This window comes from Eucalyptus grandis, chromosome 3 (genome assembly GCF_016545825.1).
Source record: "Eucalyptus grandis isolate ANBG69807.140 chromosome 3, ASM1654582v1, whole genome shotgun sequence".
In the NCBI taxonomy this organism is placed as follows: domain Eukaryota; kingdom Viridiplantae; phylum Streptophyta; class Magnoliopsida; order Myrtales; family Myrtaceae; genus Eucalyptus; species Eucalyptus grandis.
Window position 1 is genome coordinate 5,232,152 of NC_052614.1, and position 15,100 is coordinate 5,247,251.

General features: G+C 39.8%; 1 long non-coding RNA gene across 9 annotated transcripts; it reads right to left on the reverse strand.

Moving 5' to 3' along the window:
* Nucleotides 1-505: 505 nt before the first annotated feature.
* LOC104436198 lies at nucleotides 506-6,776 on the reverse strand. 9 transcript variants are annotated; one of them, XR_005549889.1, is made up of 8 exons: nucleotides 4,963-5,931; nucleotides 4,487-4,649; nucleotides 4,128-4,390; nucleotides 3,377-3,427; nucleotides 3,005-3,152; nucleotides 2,202-2,918; nucleotides 1,970-2,002; nucleotides 506-1,784 (listed from the first exon to the last, which is right to left on the reverse strand). It is a non-coding gene; the product is annotated as an uncharacterized LOC104436198 (long non-coding RNA). The 9 variants fall into 9 exon arrangements; XR_005549888.1 differs by having other exon boundaries at nucleotides 1,970-2,054; XR_005549886.1 differs by lacking the exon at nucleotides 506-1,784 and adding an exon at nucleotides 6,116-6,776 and having other exon boundaries at nucleotides 1,809-2,054; nucleotides 4,963-5,182.
* Between the last annotated feature and the right edge of the window lie 8,324 nt (nucleotides 6,777-15,100).

The window sequence follows — 15,100 nt, forward strand, 5'->3', positions numbered from 1 at the left end:
CACATTTCAAAAAATTTCGTTGCAAAAGCTAAGGTTCCTAAAGCAGTAGATTGGTGCCTATAAATAGGACATTAGAAAGCTTCAGCATGTAAAGCTTCGCTAATAGAAATAAAAAGAGAGTTGGCTCGTCCATCCGTAAGGGAAAGAAATGTTCTTGCCTCTTTGCTTTAACTTTTGGGCCGGCTGTTCTAAGTAATATTGATTTTTGCGATTTTTTTTTTTTATCATAAACAGTTTAATAATTATGGAATCTCATATTCCGCTCATTTATAATTTTTCTTGTGCCAATTTGCAATTTTTGAAAGGAGGCAAGCAACACAAAAGAGATACCGTAATTTCGATGAAAATAATTATTAGAAATCAACATCTACTTATCGAGGCTACCACGTAGGAAATGGCAAGGATAATAATAATGGGAGAGCTACTTGGGAGGTGTACAATAGAAAGATGCTTTCCCTGCAAACGCATAGTAATAATGGAAGTGAGCTATTTAAGAGGTGTACAATAGATAGACACTTTCCCAAGAGCATGAGGATGAGGAGCTATTGAAGTCATGCGTGAAAGTTCAGGTTCTTTCGAAGTTTGTGGGCTCCAGCGGCAGCATTGTTTCTTACACGAAAGAATAGTTTCAAAGAGCAAAGGACGTAGCAGAAAATGCGAATCCCAATTCTGCTCGTGCATGCAATGGGGCTTGCTCTTCTCTAGAAAGAACTCAACTTTTTTCTTCATTTTGTGCATAATGTGACGAAGAATTTTCCATTAATGTCGGGCTTTTTTTGTTGTTGATCAACTACTACTGAACACGAGAACAATTATTATCCAAAATGACATGGTGCCTGCATCGCTGAAATATGGCAAGTAGTGTGGGCTTCTGTACAACAGATTGATGTTCAGGATCGAGACCTTGCAGTGGCCTTGACAATTGCTACATAAAGCGTGACGCCTGCGTTCCAATTTTCAGCCCAAAATGAAAACTACAAATTAAAGAAAAGAACTAGAAAACCCACATTTAAGTTCTAAGGAGCCTTATGGTCAATGACAAAGTCTGCACTTATTATTTTCAAAGGAAAGGAAAATTTTTAATTCCCAGTTTCTTGTTCCCTTGAACATGTGTTTGGCTTGTAGAAATAAGAACTTCAAATAGGAATGTAAATTTAAACCCGTTTGCTGTGTCTTTGGAATCTATAATTTTGCACCTTTTCCACCAACATTTTACCTAATTGAGTTGGAATTCATGGATATCCTCTCTCGATGGGAATCCTACCCCAACAGTGGCAGTTTCCACCCAAAAAAACCCTAATGTTCTTCGCTGAATACAGCAGTCTATTCATCTAGTCTTTACCAAGATGAAAATCTCCCATTTCCTTTTCAACTTTGACCCTTTCCCCAAAATCCCCAACCTCCCCGTGAACCATATTCACTGTTCCATAAGCTAACCCAAACCCAACTTCTGATACAACCCGATCTCCCTTTGCATCACGCCCTACAAGGCATGGAATCAATGACCATCGTGTTAGCTGAAAGGAACAATTATGGTTAATCCTCGCCCAAATATCAAACCCATTACAAAAGCCCCAACCCAAAAGCCCCCCTACCCCCATCATCCTCCTAGAGCACTGCATTGTCTTTGGATAGCATTTTACCATTACGCTCCATTGGGATACAACCCCGAGAATGAATTTATTGGAATAGCTGCTTCTGCTATACTTTTTTCATATGGAGTAAGCTGTCTGCCTCTCGTGCCTCTTGGATGGAAGAATTAGATAACTCAGATTCTCGAGTTACTATACAAAAAATTGTGCAATTTGTGGTCAGAAAAAGACCTGGCTGAGATAGATGGTATGGTCCCAACTGGTAGAATATAAGAATGTCGTCTAACTATGTTTAGGCAATTGTTCTACAACCCCAATATCAATCTCTAAGCCTTCCAAAACACTATGAAGTGAGCATGGAGAGTGGATTCAGTTACCTTTAATCGGGTAGACTTGAGAACTTTAGCAGTCTGAAAATGGAATGAACAGAATTTGTGAGAACTTTAGCCTTTACCTTTAAGTCTGAAAATGAAATGAACAGAATTCGTGAGATGAGGCCTTGGTCTTTCTCCAGCAATCGTTTGGTGCTTAAACCATGGATGCCAACTACTTCACAGAACAGTTACAATTACACACATTATGAGTTTTGGGTTCAAGTGCCCAGATTACCTATGGATCACGTCTCGGAGGAAACCATAAGGCGAATAGCAGCAGCAACAGGCTTTGGAAGAAGAATATGATGAGAACCGGTTAGAAACTGATGATCATAGTTGCTTTGGAAGAAGATCCTCTTTGGAAGCTGTTCTATGCAATACTAGAGGATACAACCATAGATAATGAGATTATTCCAGAAACTCCAGCCCCCCCAGCAAACGGTGTCCTCTGAGCCCAGGGGAAAGACTTCGTTGGTTCCTAGTAGTGGGAACAATCTGGAAAAGTCAGCATAGATTTTTGCTGAGGAGATGGAAGCAATTGGAAAAGGTGACACGGATCCATTAAAAAAAACTAAGAAAAGAGCTTGATGCTGATAACAGCTCCAAACGACTCTACAATGCTAGAAGGCATCTCAAAAGGGCCCCAAAAGAAATGTAGCAAGATGAAGAAAACAGGCGGAGACAAAACACAGTGAAGGTATAGTCCTTATGCTTCTCAAAAGGTGAACTCTCTTGCCTTAGATGAGACCAAACTTTTGGAAACTTCAATTCAGGTTTGGGAGGATCCTCAGATATGGGCTTTGGTGGCGGCTAGCATTAATAAGCCTTTGAGGTTCCCATGAAAATTTTATGCTGGAATTATCAGTGGTTGGGCACACCCTAGACAATCTTGGCATTGAGGCTCTGGAAAGGCCTGGCATTATTTTTCTGATGGGAACAGAGAGTCAAGAACCTGTGGTATGAGCTTGAAATGAATCAAATTCCAGAACTATGCAGGGGTGAATTCAAATGGAATAGCAGGGGGATCAGCAATTTTACCAATTGACAGGGTGGTGCCAACAATGGACTCAGTCACAATGAAATGTTTGACCTAATTTGTATACGCTCCAATAATCAACCTCCAAAACCAGCTTCCTCAATTTGGTTGGGGGTGGGGGAGACTGAGCTTCAATGAAAATTTTGTACACTGGGAAAAAGTAGGCAAGCATATGGCGGAGCACCATAGGTCAGTGGCTTTTGAGATATAAGACATTACAAATGCATGCTCTCTAATGGATCTTGATGTAAAGATGTGCATTTACATGGGCAAATAATAGGAATGGGGATGCCTATGTGAAAGATAGACTAGATAGAGCTCCATGCAATGTAGAATGAAGAATGACATCCCAGAAGTGGAAGCATATGCATTACCTGCTATAGGCTCCGACCATAGTCCTATCTTGCCAACTCTCTCAGCAGAACCTGCAAAAAGAAAGAGAAATTAAGTTTGAAGCATACTAGCTTGAAGATAATGAATGTGGTCAGCTAGTAAGTTCAGCATGGAATACTCCAGGCATAAAAAATGAACACTTTCTAAAGAACTACATAAAGTAATAGAGGCCCTATAGAAGTGGAGCAAGCAGAAGTTCTCTAATGCTAATAGTCAAGTCAACTGCTTGAATAGGGAACTTTAGGAGTCAACAAATGAGCAGAGCTTGCATCATGACAGGGACAAAATGCAGCAACTGAAAATGCAAATTAAATATCTGTGGAAACAGGGAGAAATTTACTGGGGTATGCGCTCAAGAATATACTGGCTGAATAGGGTGATAGAAATGCTGAGGAAGGTCAATGGAATGAGCACATGCTGATCTCTCTTTGTGATGAGCATATAGTAAATGATATTCTAGCTATCCCTCTCTTAACAACACCGACAGAAGAGAATATAGTCTGGACACGCAACCAAGAGGGAGGCTATGCTGTAAAAAGTGGCTACACCAACTCCAGGACATTGAGACTAAGCATGAAGCAAATCAAGCCTCATCGTCCTACCAAACTCCAAAAGCCCTTTGGACTAAGGCGTGGAATCTAAAGACTCAACCCAAAGTAAGAGTGTTTACGTGAAGTGTGTGCTGAAATGCCCTACCCACAAGAGAAAACCTATTCAGAAGGAAGATTGTACCTGAGTCGAGATGCCCTCTTTGCGAAAAGGAACTTGAAACTGTCAAACATCTGTTCCTTCTTTGTCAAAGGACGAAACAGATAAGGTTGGCCTCTGAGATAGGCATTGGGATTTCAAATCAGGAAGTTATTTGAATTGAAGGATGGCCATTGGAGATTGGTAATCACCTCAAAGCCCCCCGTCTTTTGAACTGATCACGGTCACTTTTTGGCATATTTGGACATAAAGATATTCCTTTATTTTCAAGCATCACTTACCAGATCCTGCAACAACAATGGTGTCTATCATGGCTATGCATATGAATCTCTCAAAATGGAATGGCCGAGAATCAGAGAATAGAAACAGCCCAAGACACTTACCCACAAGATGGAAACTACCAAGTTCTCAAGCCAAACATTGACATAACTTTCCATGAAGGATCTTCCAAAGGTTCCATGGCATGCATCTGCCTTGATTTCGAGGGGAAACTAATTGATGGGTCTGCCGTAAACCAATTGATGCCCCTTTTTCATGTAATTGGGCCTGTACTCAGTGAATGAAGAGCTTGCTTATGACCAAAAAAAATTTGTTAACACTAACTATAGAAAATTTTTAGTTGATAAAAATCAATTTCATAATGAAAGAAGTTACAAACTTACTAATTTATTGACATATTTGTAAATTTATTAGAGTGCTACACTTGTAAAACTTGAGAAAAAGTTGGTTGCTAACTTATTCATTGGAACATTGGTAAGATCATTTTAAGGTTTGTAAAATTTGATGAGGCACCGTGATCCATTTTAATGCCTCCAATGATCCAGAACATGACTACCCCTGAAGCATTGTGTCAACTTACTTTGCTGGCTGGTGCTAATGACCTTTGAGCCTGTGCCATAGGCAAAACTTTGATTGCACTGCTTACAGCATGCCCTTATATGTCCAGGACTCATAATTTCTATTGTGAAGTGTTCCCAGATGATGGACTTCTTGTTTCTTTGCTTATCGGGCTGTGTTTCCAGAGTTTTCACATCATTGTTTTCTTCTGGGCTTGCCAGCTTCTATGTAAAAGCGAATTCCTGCCGAATAAAGTCAGAGATAAAACATCAAAAGAAAAAAGACAGGCATGAAAGAGAAGGAGATTTAGAATATTTTGACAACATCAGGCAAGATACATTAGAAAAATCACTGATGAATGGACATGAACCAAATATTAGAGTAAGATGTACAGAAGATCAGTACAAGGATCAAAAAATCTTTTAAAAAAATGAGCAATGGTGACCGAGCATAGGGAATTGATAAATTAGATTTCAATATGATGACGAGAGTTTAGAGATGTTTAGCTAACAACAAAAAATCATTTTCCCCCTTGTATTGCATTATGTAGGTCAGGGATCTAAACCATGGTGAATGTTCCTGAATAAAGTCCACACCAAAAGCACTCCAAAAACAAGAAGGCAGACTACACAGGCACCTGCATTTTATACTCAGAAAACACAATCCAGTAGTAGCTTTAACATTCAATACCTCATCTCACAGTACCAACACGAGTTATCTTGTTGGTGGTTGGTGATCTATGTGTCAAGAAAGAACCAAGTTTTGTTGGCCTGTCATAGTTATAGATTTCGAATTCTAGATCTAGCTGAAAGGTGCAAACAACAGAAGGCTAATGATTTTCACAAACTAATTTAACTTCTCATAGTTAACTCACACACAGTCATCAACTTACATCTGAAAGAAAAGGATGGGAACTACACAAATCACCTTAGTCTCCTCGATAAATCAAACACGAAAAAGCATCCAAGCAGAAAGAGCAGTATTGAACAAAGGGAAAGCTTGAAGCATATCCCAATTACAGAGAACTAACGGAGGCAAAAGTGAAAATACCGTGATTGCTAGTGCCCTTTCTCAGTCGTTGAAAATGAAGTAAAAGCCTTAAGGCATCCACTGGTATCAGACTTGCACATACCACTTTTCGTTTTTCAGTCAATCAAAATAATTTCAAAACGTACCACACAAAATCCATTAAAAAGTCCGCCAGCATGCACTACGAAATGAGCGAGAGGTGGTTGTTCTTTAGAAATCCACCATAACTCATGGAAAAGGCAGACACACATGTCTTTTGTAAGAATAGGGTCCTAAGCTATCAATCCTCCATCGAGCAAGTCACACAACGTCTCCACCCTCGAATTGGCCACGGTTGGGTTGGTGGTCGGAGCTTTCTTCCTGGTCGCAGAGCCACCGTCCAGTCGCACACTGCTGGTGCCATCGGACCTCGGCCCAATCACGGAGGTCAAGAGAAAGACACAATCGAAACAAATTTTGAATCGGGTAACGAGGCTTTGCGTGAGCCGGAGTTTTTGGCTTTTAGTTTCTTTCAAAATCCTTCGCCTTTCAACCCTCATCGCTGCCACCACTCCTCTTGTTGGATGAATGTTGCTGCTGCTGTTGAAGATCGAGCAAATTAGAGCTCCTTCTGGCGGATGAGAAGCACCATTCTCTCGTTCTCGAGCTTGGCTCTCTCTATCTGGGTTCCATCAACGAATCTTCAATGCCCAAATGCGTCCAAAGATCACGCCACCAACATAATATAGAACAAGAGACATTTTTATCTTCAGTTCACTGCTACGAATCTTCCTTCCCTCTCAGAAATGAATCTCCTATTCTCAATTTTTCCAATAAAAGGCACTCTCTTTGACCTGGTCAAATGCCCAGAACCAGACTTTTTTCCCGTGCAATGAAAAAACAGAGGTATTCCCACACAGCCCAACAGATAAAAAGAACATACCCAAGTCAGCGAAACCTCAAGAAATCCTGAAATGCACCACCAAGAGCCAGGAAAGCCTCATCCATGGGGTGCAAGATTCCATTTTAAAAAAAAAAAAAATCATTTCAGGATGCATAGCGAGCATGGCAACTGGTTTTGAGGAGGGATGTTTTCTTGTGGAAGCTGACAAAACAAAAAAAAAAAAACTGCCCGTGGTTTTGAGGAGAAGTCACACCCATCTTTGGAAGCCAAAACACACGAGACAAAAAGGAAGAGTGTCTTCACACGCAGGAGAGAGAGGGAGAAAGGGAGTGGAATTTTGAAATGAAGGAACAGAGAGAGGAAGGACACAGATGTCATTGATGAAGAGAGAGGACTCAAGATGGAGAGAGAAAATGGGACCATGATTGGACGACACATGACGCCACGTGGATAAGCCGGCCCATGATTACGTGGAGAGGCCGGGCCTGCACAATAATTTTCTCGCAAGGCGCCTGCCTATTTTTGTGGGCATGCATGCGCATGGAGAGAAAAATGGGCGCGGGAGACATGCACTCCCATGGGCCTTTCAAATTTCCACTTTCTTTGTCTTAAATAAGAGTAACTATGCGCTAAGTATTTGTTGCCCTCCATATAATAGGAAAAAAATTGTCGGTCGTCTTGTACCGCGTATTTAATCCTGCGATAGACATCTTTAGACCAACTATAGATGACGGCATAGGAAGGCCCCCATAGGGGACCAAATCTCCCTTGACGCCCCTAATTTCGACTAGATTGTGACATTTTTCAACTCTTAAAAATTTCAGATATGTTAATTGTGAAAGGTCCAGCCTCATAAGGGGCTGGCACCTTTAGAAAAGCAGCTCGTCGAAGTTTTTCAATTTGTCAAGGCCTTAAACTTGAAATAGATCATTAATCACTGGTAGAGCATCTGACTCGAAATCAGACAATTCCAAATGTCTCAAAGACTTTAGGGGTTCAAGGCCGTTGATGTCGAACAACTTCTCACATGCAGATACTTTTAGTTTTGCTAAGGATTTTAGCCCTTTCAAACCCTTGATTTCTATCAGCTCCCCGCACCTTTTGATATGTAATTTTGACAAGAATTTCAAACTCGACAAAGTGCTGGGTGGTGCCTTCTTGGCATTGTCTACTGAATGGAGTAAACCGATATGATTATACTCAATCATCACGAGAATAAGGGACTTTCGTGATATCGAAAGTAATCGTATACCTCTTAAATTAAGATGTAAAATTTTTAGTTCAAGTAAAATAAAAAAAATAAAAGGAAATTTTTTCTAAAGAAAGTAAAGAAAGATGTCACTCATGAAGAACACCAAATGTCAACCACACATCGAAAGAGCTCAGGAGCACCACTGTGCGTTTATCTAATAAGATGGATTCATTGTATGTATTTTAGATTTGCACATGAGATGTAATTGATTTTATAAGCTTATTTCTAAGCTCTAAGAAATTTTGCTTTCTTTTTTTTAGCAAGCATATCAACAATTTGATTTTTATTAACTTATGAACTAAAGAAAAAAACTAAACAATTTAATTGGAGGGTACTCATTTTCTTGCTTCTTTCTATAACTTTCGGCCCACATGTTCTTAATGGCTCTCTACCCATTTTTTGTTTCTTTTTTATCTTTATTTTTACGATATCAATATATTTTTTTTTCTTGGGGCTTACGCTGGCCCAAGTTAGACACTACGTCGGCAGCTGAAATTTGAGCGCGTTCGATGATTAAAATCCGAAGTTCACCGACCGGATTGCGCATACCCTCTTACCGACCACAAAATGATGACAAATAATTATAACATCCAATGCAAGCTCATGACTCTTGGGGATGCCATAGACAACAATTACGGAAGATCCAATTTAGGATGTTTCACTCTTGATAGAGTCAACCACCATATCATATATCATCCTGAAACCAATAAGAAAAAGGATGACTCAGCCATCCTCTCGTATGAAGGACATTGTGTCAAACATAACCAATTACCTATTAACAATAACATATATCTCCATCCATATATATTGAATAAAATAACAGGTTGGTTACAATATAAGAATTTCTATCATTATCATAAAGAATATGTTCAATTTAGAATTCATCCAACCCAACAACTATCTACAAAAAATATAAAAAAAAAAAAACTAGCTAAGCTCATATCAAAATCATGCTCCTGAAAATCCCATCGATAGCATTCTCATACTATTGGCCGCTAGTAGAGGAGCTTGAAAAACCTGAAAAATGAGTGAAATAAATAACCATAGTTTAGTGAATAGTATATCTCTTCTAAGCAAATCGAACAATCACTATGTATGTATACACAATAATACCAAAACTCCATAATCCAAATTCAAGGTAAAATTACATATCGAATGACATATGAGTAATTTCATCTCAACAAAGTTATAAACAAGTCAAAAATACTCGATTAATCACCATCACAATTAAAATGTCAATGGTCAAGTCTATTGATCAATTTCTATTAAAAAAACCAGTGAATGCGAACCTATGATTTTTTCCGTAAGTTTTCGTCAAATCCATATCTCACTCATACCGGCTGGGTGATTTGGAAGATTTATTGAGCAAGCTGGCACTTCATTTTTTGTTTCTGGAATCAGGTTAAAAATAGCTGTGTCTGCGCAGATCCAACGAAGCTCTGAAGATGGACCGAGATATAGATTCTCTGTGCATAAAGAAATTTTCTTTCCTTTGCCTTTTATTTCTGAAACAGAAATTTAGGTTCGGCAACCGGTGGAGAGAATGCATTTTGCATCGACTTTACTGATAATCCACGTTCTTGATGAGAAGTATGTTGTTTTCTTGATCTTTAGATTCAGCGATGGACTATATTTGGCAAACTTGGCTGTGTCATCAAATCTTCTTCAGGATTCATGGACTGCCATATCGAACTTGAGTGGCGAATCAACCAACACTTCCTCTTGCGTTGTGTAAAGAGGGTGTTTCCATGACTTAAATCCGCGATTTTCCGGTCAGATGGGGATAACCCTGTAATAATCAATGAATTTCACTGCCTGAACTACAATATCATTGCCTTTGTCACCTCACCGGTTACTACAGGCAATCTTGAAGAGGAAAGAGATTTGGTTCCTTCATTGAAGATCCCCAACTTTCAGTTCCTATGCTCCAAAACAATCCAACTTTTCATATAAACAAAGCTGCAATTTCTCTGTTTAACTCTTTTCGAAACGAGCTCTCTCGACTCAAAGAAAAGGTAGCAACTCTATATATTCTCTCAAGTTATCCATTCTAGTTATTACTATTATCGGCTGTGAGATCATAAGTACGCATGTATCTAGGAATTGCTGCTTACAGAAATCGTTGCTTATGTAGACATGCTAATAATTGCTACAATTGAGGAGTTTTGAGTTGTTCACCATCTATCATTAAGCCTATTAGATGAGAAGTGAAGCACTGTTCTGCTATGGAAATGATTTTTCTCATTGTTTTGAGCATAGTTGCAAAAATCCCTATAAATTGAATCTTTCATTGAACTGAATCATATGATTGCGCAGATTTTCATTTCATTTATTAACTGTGCATATTTATCTCATTTGAAAGACTGTATTTGGCACCTATAAGTTGAGAATATGAATTGATGTTTATTTTGCTTCAACGCAGGTGGTAGCTTCAGCCAAGTCCAAGGACTCAGTTCCCTATATTATTACAGGACACTGACCGGGTGGATTCATCGCCTCCCTTTTCATGTTATGGCTTTAAACACACTCGACACAACAAAGGGAACACTCCCCCTCTGTATCAATTGCAATTCGCCACTCCTCATGGACAATGCCTTCCGACAAGCTGTATCGTAATATTTAACATGGAATTCGTGCTTCTTGTGTGTAGCTCATATGGATGATTGTTTTCCTAGACCATTCCTTCACTCTTCCACCACTAACTCAAGTCAATACAAACCTTTTGGCACCTTCCTTATGTGTTCTGAATCAGGTGGTACCTATTTTGAAGCCCGAGTCCATCATGGAGCTGCTTATGTCGGAAATTGCTGTTGGAAACAGAGAGTCCCGAAGTGTTGATTATAAGACTGTCATTGGATGGCTAGAGCAAAGATTAATTCACAATGATTGTTCATGGTTGAATGAGCAAGAAGCAGATTCATATAAGGCTAGGGTTACTACTCAAGTCACAGTGGTTGGCCTCAAGCCAATACAGGTATCTGAACTTGACCTTCTTCTCATGGTTACATTCCATCAAGGGAAGTTTGCTTTTTAGTAGATAGTTGTGCTGCTTGGAACCACACATATATCTCACTTTTGCCATTGACCATGTTTTAACCTAATTAAAATGCGGATAGACTAATTCAGAATTTTAACAGGATAAAAGGAAAACTTGCTGAAGTTGGAAGCTTCTAAATGTTATGAATGTTTATAAATTTTGATCGAGTGGACTCTCATTGCAATGACAGCAGCTGAATGAGGGCAGTGATGCTCTGATAGATGAAATACTAAAGCGTGAAAGAGACGTCTTAAGACAATAAAGAGAGGCATTTGATCCTGCCAAGCAACTGGACCAAATGAAAGTGTACCTTTCTTGGAGTGGTACATGAAGGTATGCAAAGCCAACGGCAGGGGTCCTGGTTTCTGTGACAGCTTCAAAAATGCACGAGAAAGGCACGACAATGGAGTTGATAAGTACAAGACAATCCTCTCGGATTACTGGGAGGGTGTGGTCAAAGAAGCGGAGAAAAGCCTCAAATATGGGGCACGCCACTGCGGTACCGTTGGCTCTTTGGAGGGACAAATTACTGCAGGATAGTGGAACCACTGGACATAGCAGAATATTACAGAAGGGGTCGAAGGGATTACATAAATCGAGGAAAATCCAAACACTACAGGCTGGTAGAAGAATGGCTGGACGATCATCTGAACGAGAAAAATACCAGGAGAAGGCTGGCCTTTCGAATTTGAAATTGAACAATGTCAAGTCGAGCGTGACGGAGGATTTGTGCTTTTGGGCACACGTGGAGGAGGCCATCCGGTCGTGCAGATTGCTGGAAAGCGGAGGATCATCAAACGGTTCCAAAATAGTGAAACTGGTGGAGTTTGAGAAATGTGTTCTGGGTCTGATCGAGAAGTACAAGGTTTCCCCTGACATATTTTTGGAGAAAAGCAGCTATATGCAATGGTGGAGGGAGTACGTGGAGATCCTGGAGAGGCAAATGATGGGTGATTCTCACAATTCACAGCTTGTTGCTTTCATGAGGGAGGAGCGTTACGAGAATTATGCTGAAGGTTCCCCAAGGATGTTTCAAGAGGGTCATTCAAGTGTGAATCCACCCGATTCCTCAAATGCGGGTCTTAGGTCGACACAAGGACCCAAAATCTCTACCTCACCCTCTTCTCTGCAATCTTCCCCTCGTTGTCTTACACTTTCCCTCCTCCTTTTCCTTTCCCTCTGCCTTTGCCTTTGCCTTTTCCATTTTCTCTAGGTAACTTCCCAAAAAGACATCTCTACTGATGTCCTCGACAAGGCACCCAGACTTCGTTCTCAACATTGAATTTTTGGATGTGACATATATGCCTACTGTGTCCTCATCAGTAAACTTATGAGGAACGTCGTTTTGTAGCTCTGTAGTACCGTCTAAAGATGACAATTTTCAACGTGATGAGGAATAAAATAAAGTGCAAGCTAAAATTGTCAGGTCAAAGTAAATTGCTAGCTGAAAAAGGGGCCCTTCTCATGTTATTCAGGCACATAATAGATGACTGCATTTTCTTGTTATAACAATAAATATAAATCGTACTTTTATGATTTTATGCATCCAACATAAGAAATAATATTGGCCCCAGAGGTAATCTGATGCATAAGATTGTCTTAATAATAGTAACATGCTTCACAATTATATCAGCCGAAAATGAAGTTAATTTTTTTTTTTGGAGCGAAAATGAAGTTAATTAGAGCATAAAACGCAAGGAAAAGGAAGGCCGTTTGTAGTGTTTTGTAGTGTTTTACTAAGATTTAATTTGATCATATAAGCAAAGGAATTTAACTGTAAAGTACCACTCGTTCAATTAACTTTTTTGTTGTTTTGTGAAATTCATTGAGATACAGAAAGAAAAAAAAAGATATGCTTTTTAAAAAAAAAATTTTAAACCATGTTTTTTTAATAAATTATGTATTGTGATACTTCCACAATAGTTAAGTTGGGTTAATTTTCTTTTAATAGTTAAGATACATGAAAGGGGGCGATGCAGTATATTTTAATAAGATTTAGATTAGTTCTGTTGAGGGCAACATTTTAAATTAGATGTGTCGACGATTTTTTATTTACGACTTCAATTAGAATAGATGCCTTTTTAGCTTAAAATTGAAAATTATATCGGCTTGTGTCTAGCCGTGCCAATCGCTTATGCTCTTTAACATCACTTTAGAATGTTCGGATTTTGCTTTCTAATTGACCATCTTCCTGAGGTCTAAACGCAGTGCTAAAGTGCAACGTAGTTTCCCAAAACTTTATGTGTGTAATCCTTCTAAAATGAAAAATCTCAGTTACGAATTCCATGAACTTTTTTATCATCTGGTCTATATAATTTTGGCCTATTGACCAGAAATGAGCAAATTTCGTTAAGTTTATATCATCTGTAGCCTAGATTGATAAATTATTGCTACCGTAAGAGGAAGTGTTCTTGAAGACTCGCCGTGGATCCAATGGACAACGTGCTCCTTACTATCCAATGGACAACGCGCTCCTTATTCCATTCGTGGATCGATGAGGCTATAGCAAGAGGTCTTTGTTGCTCCATTTTATTAATTTTCAATATATATATATATATATATATATATATATATATATATATATATATGTAACATCCCGGGCCCCACCCCACTATGTAATATTGTCTACTTTGGGTCACCCGCCTCGCATGGACGAACCGCCATCCTAGGGCCCCACTGTGTAATATTGTCCGCTTTGGGTCATCCGCTTTGGGTCACCCACCCTGGTGTGGACGAACCGCCATCCCATCCACGGTTTTTTCCCTCACAGCTTTAAAACGCGTTACACAGGTCAGAGGGATCCAAGCGATGTCACCTTTTAACAGAAGAGCATCCTTGTTGTGGCCCCACGAGCGTCAGAATAGCATTCGAGTTGTGATCCCACATGCCACACGCGGTCGGCCATGGGCGTCAGAATAGCATTCGAGCTGTGGTCCCACACACGCTCGGGAGTCGGCTTTGTAACATCCCGGGCCCCACTGTGTAATATTGTCCGGGCGTCAGAATAACATTCGAGCTGTGGTCCCACATGCCACACGCAGTTGGCCATGGGCGTCGAGAATAGCATTCGAGCCGTGGTCCCACACGCTCTCGGGAGTTGGCTTTGTAACATCCCGGGCCCTACTGTGTAATATTGTTCGCTTTGGGTTACCTGTCCTAGCACAGACGAACCGCCATCCCAGCCACGGTCTTTTCCTTTATGGCTTTAAAACGCGTTACACAAGTTAAAGGGACCCAAGCCTTATAAGCTAATCAAGACCTCCCTCCCTAGGCGATGTGGACAAGAGAAGATGCTATCACAATATATATATATATATATATATATATATATATATATATATATATATATATATATTTAGTTCAACTAGAACCCTCGAATAAATTCCGCAGAAACAAAATAGTAAACAGCTCAAAACTAAACAATAAACTATGGGCTCGACTCGGCAAGACCCGACCAAGAACATAGGAAACTCATCCAAACATGGTAAAACCCTCAAGGACAGTGCCAAGGGTTGCGCAACCCTGCCTTGCAATGACAGAGGGTCATGGCGCCCTCTACAAATTCTGGGAAATGTAGGCAAAGGGCTGATGGTGGCCTATGAAGCACCGACATTCTCTAAGAGCCTTCGTGTTGTGTCGGATACTTCGACACATGTTTGACACTCTCCGACACTCGGTCAACACGTGTCGGAAAATTCGACACCTGGTTAACTTTTCCGACACTCTTTGACATTCGAGTCGGAATTTTGACATACGAGTTTCGACATGTGATTATGATATCGATGTCAATTTTAAAAATTCAATAAACAAAACGTCAAAAAATATATATGTGAAAAAAATAAAACACAATAATAAAAATAATAAATGGAGAAAGAAGAGAAACCTAGTTTTTTTTTTTTTGGAATAGGAGGAACCAGCTTGCACCGACGGTGCGCCGTAAACCCCGGTGAAGCTAGCAG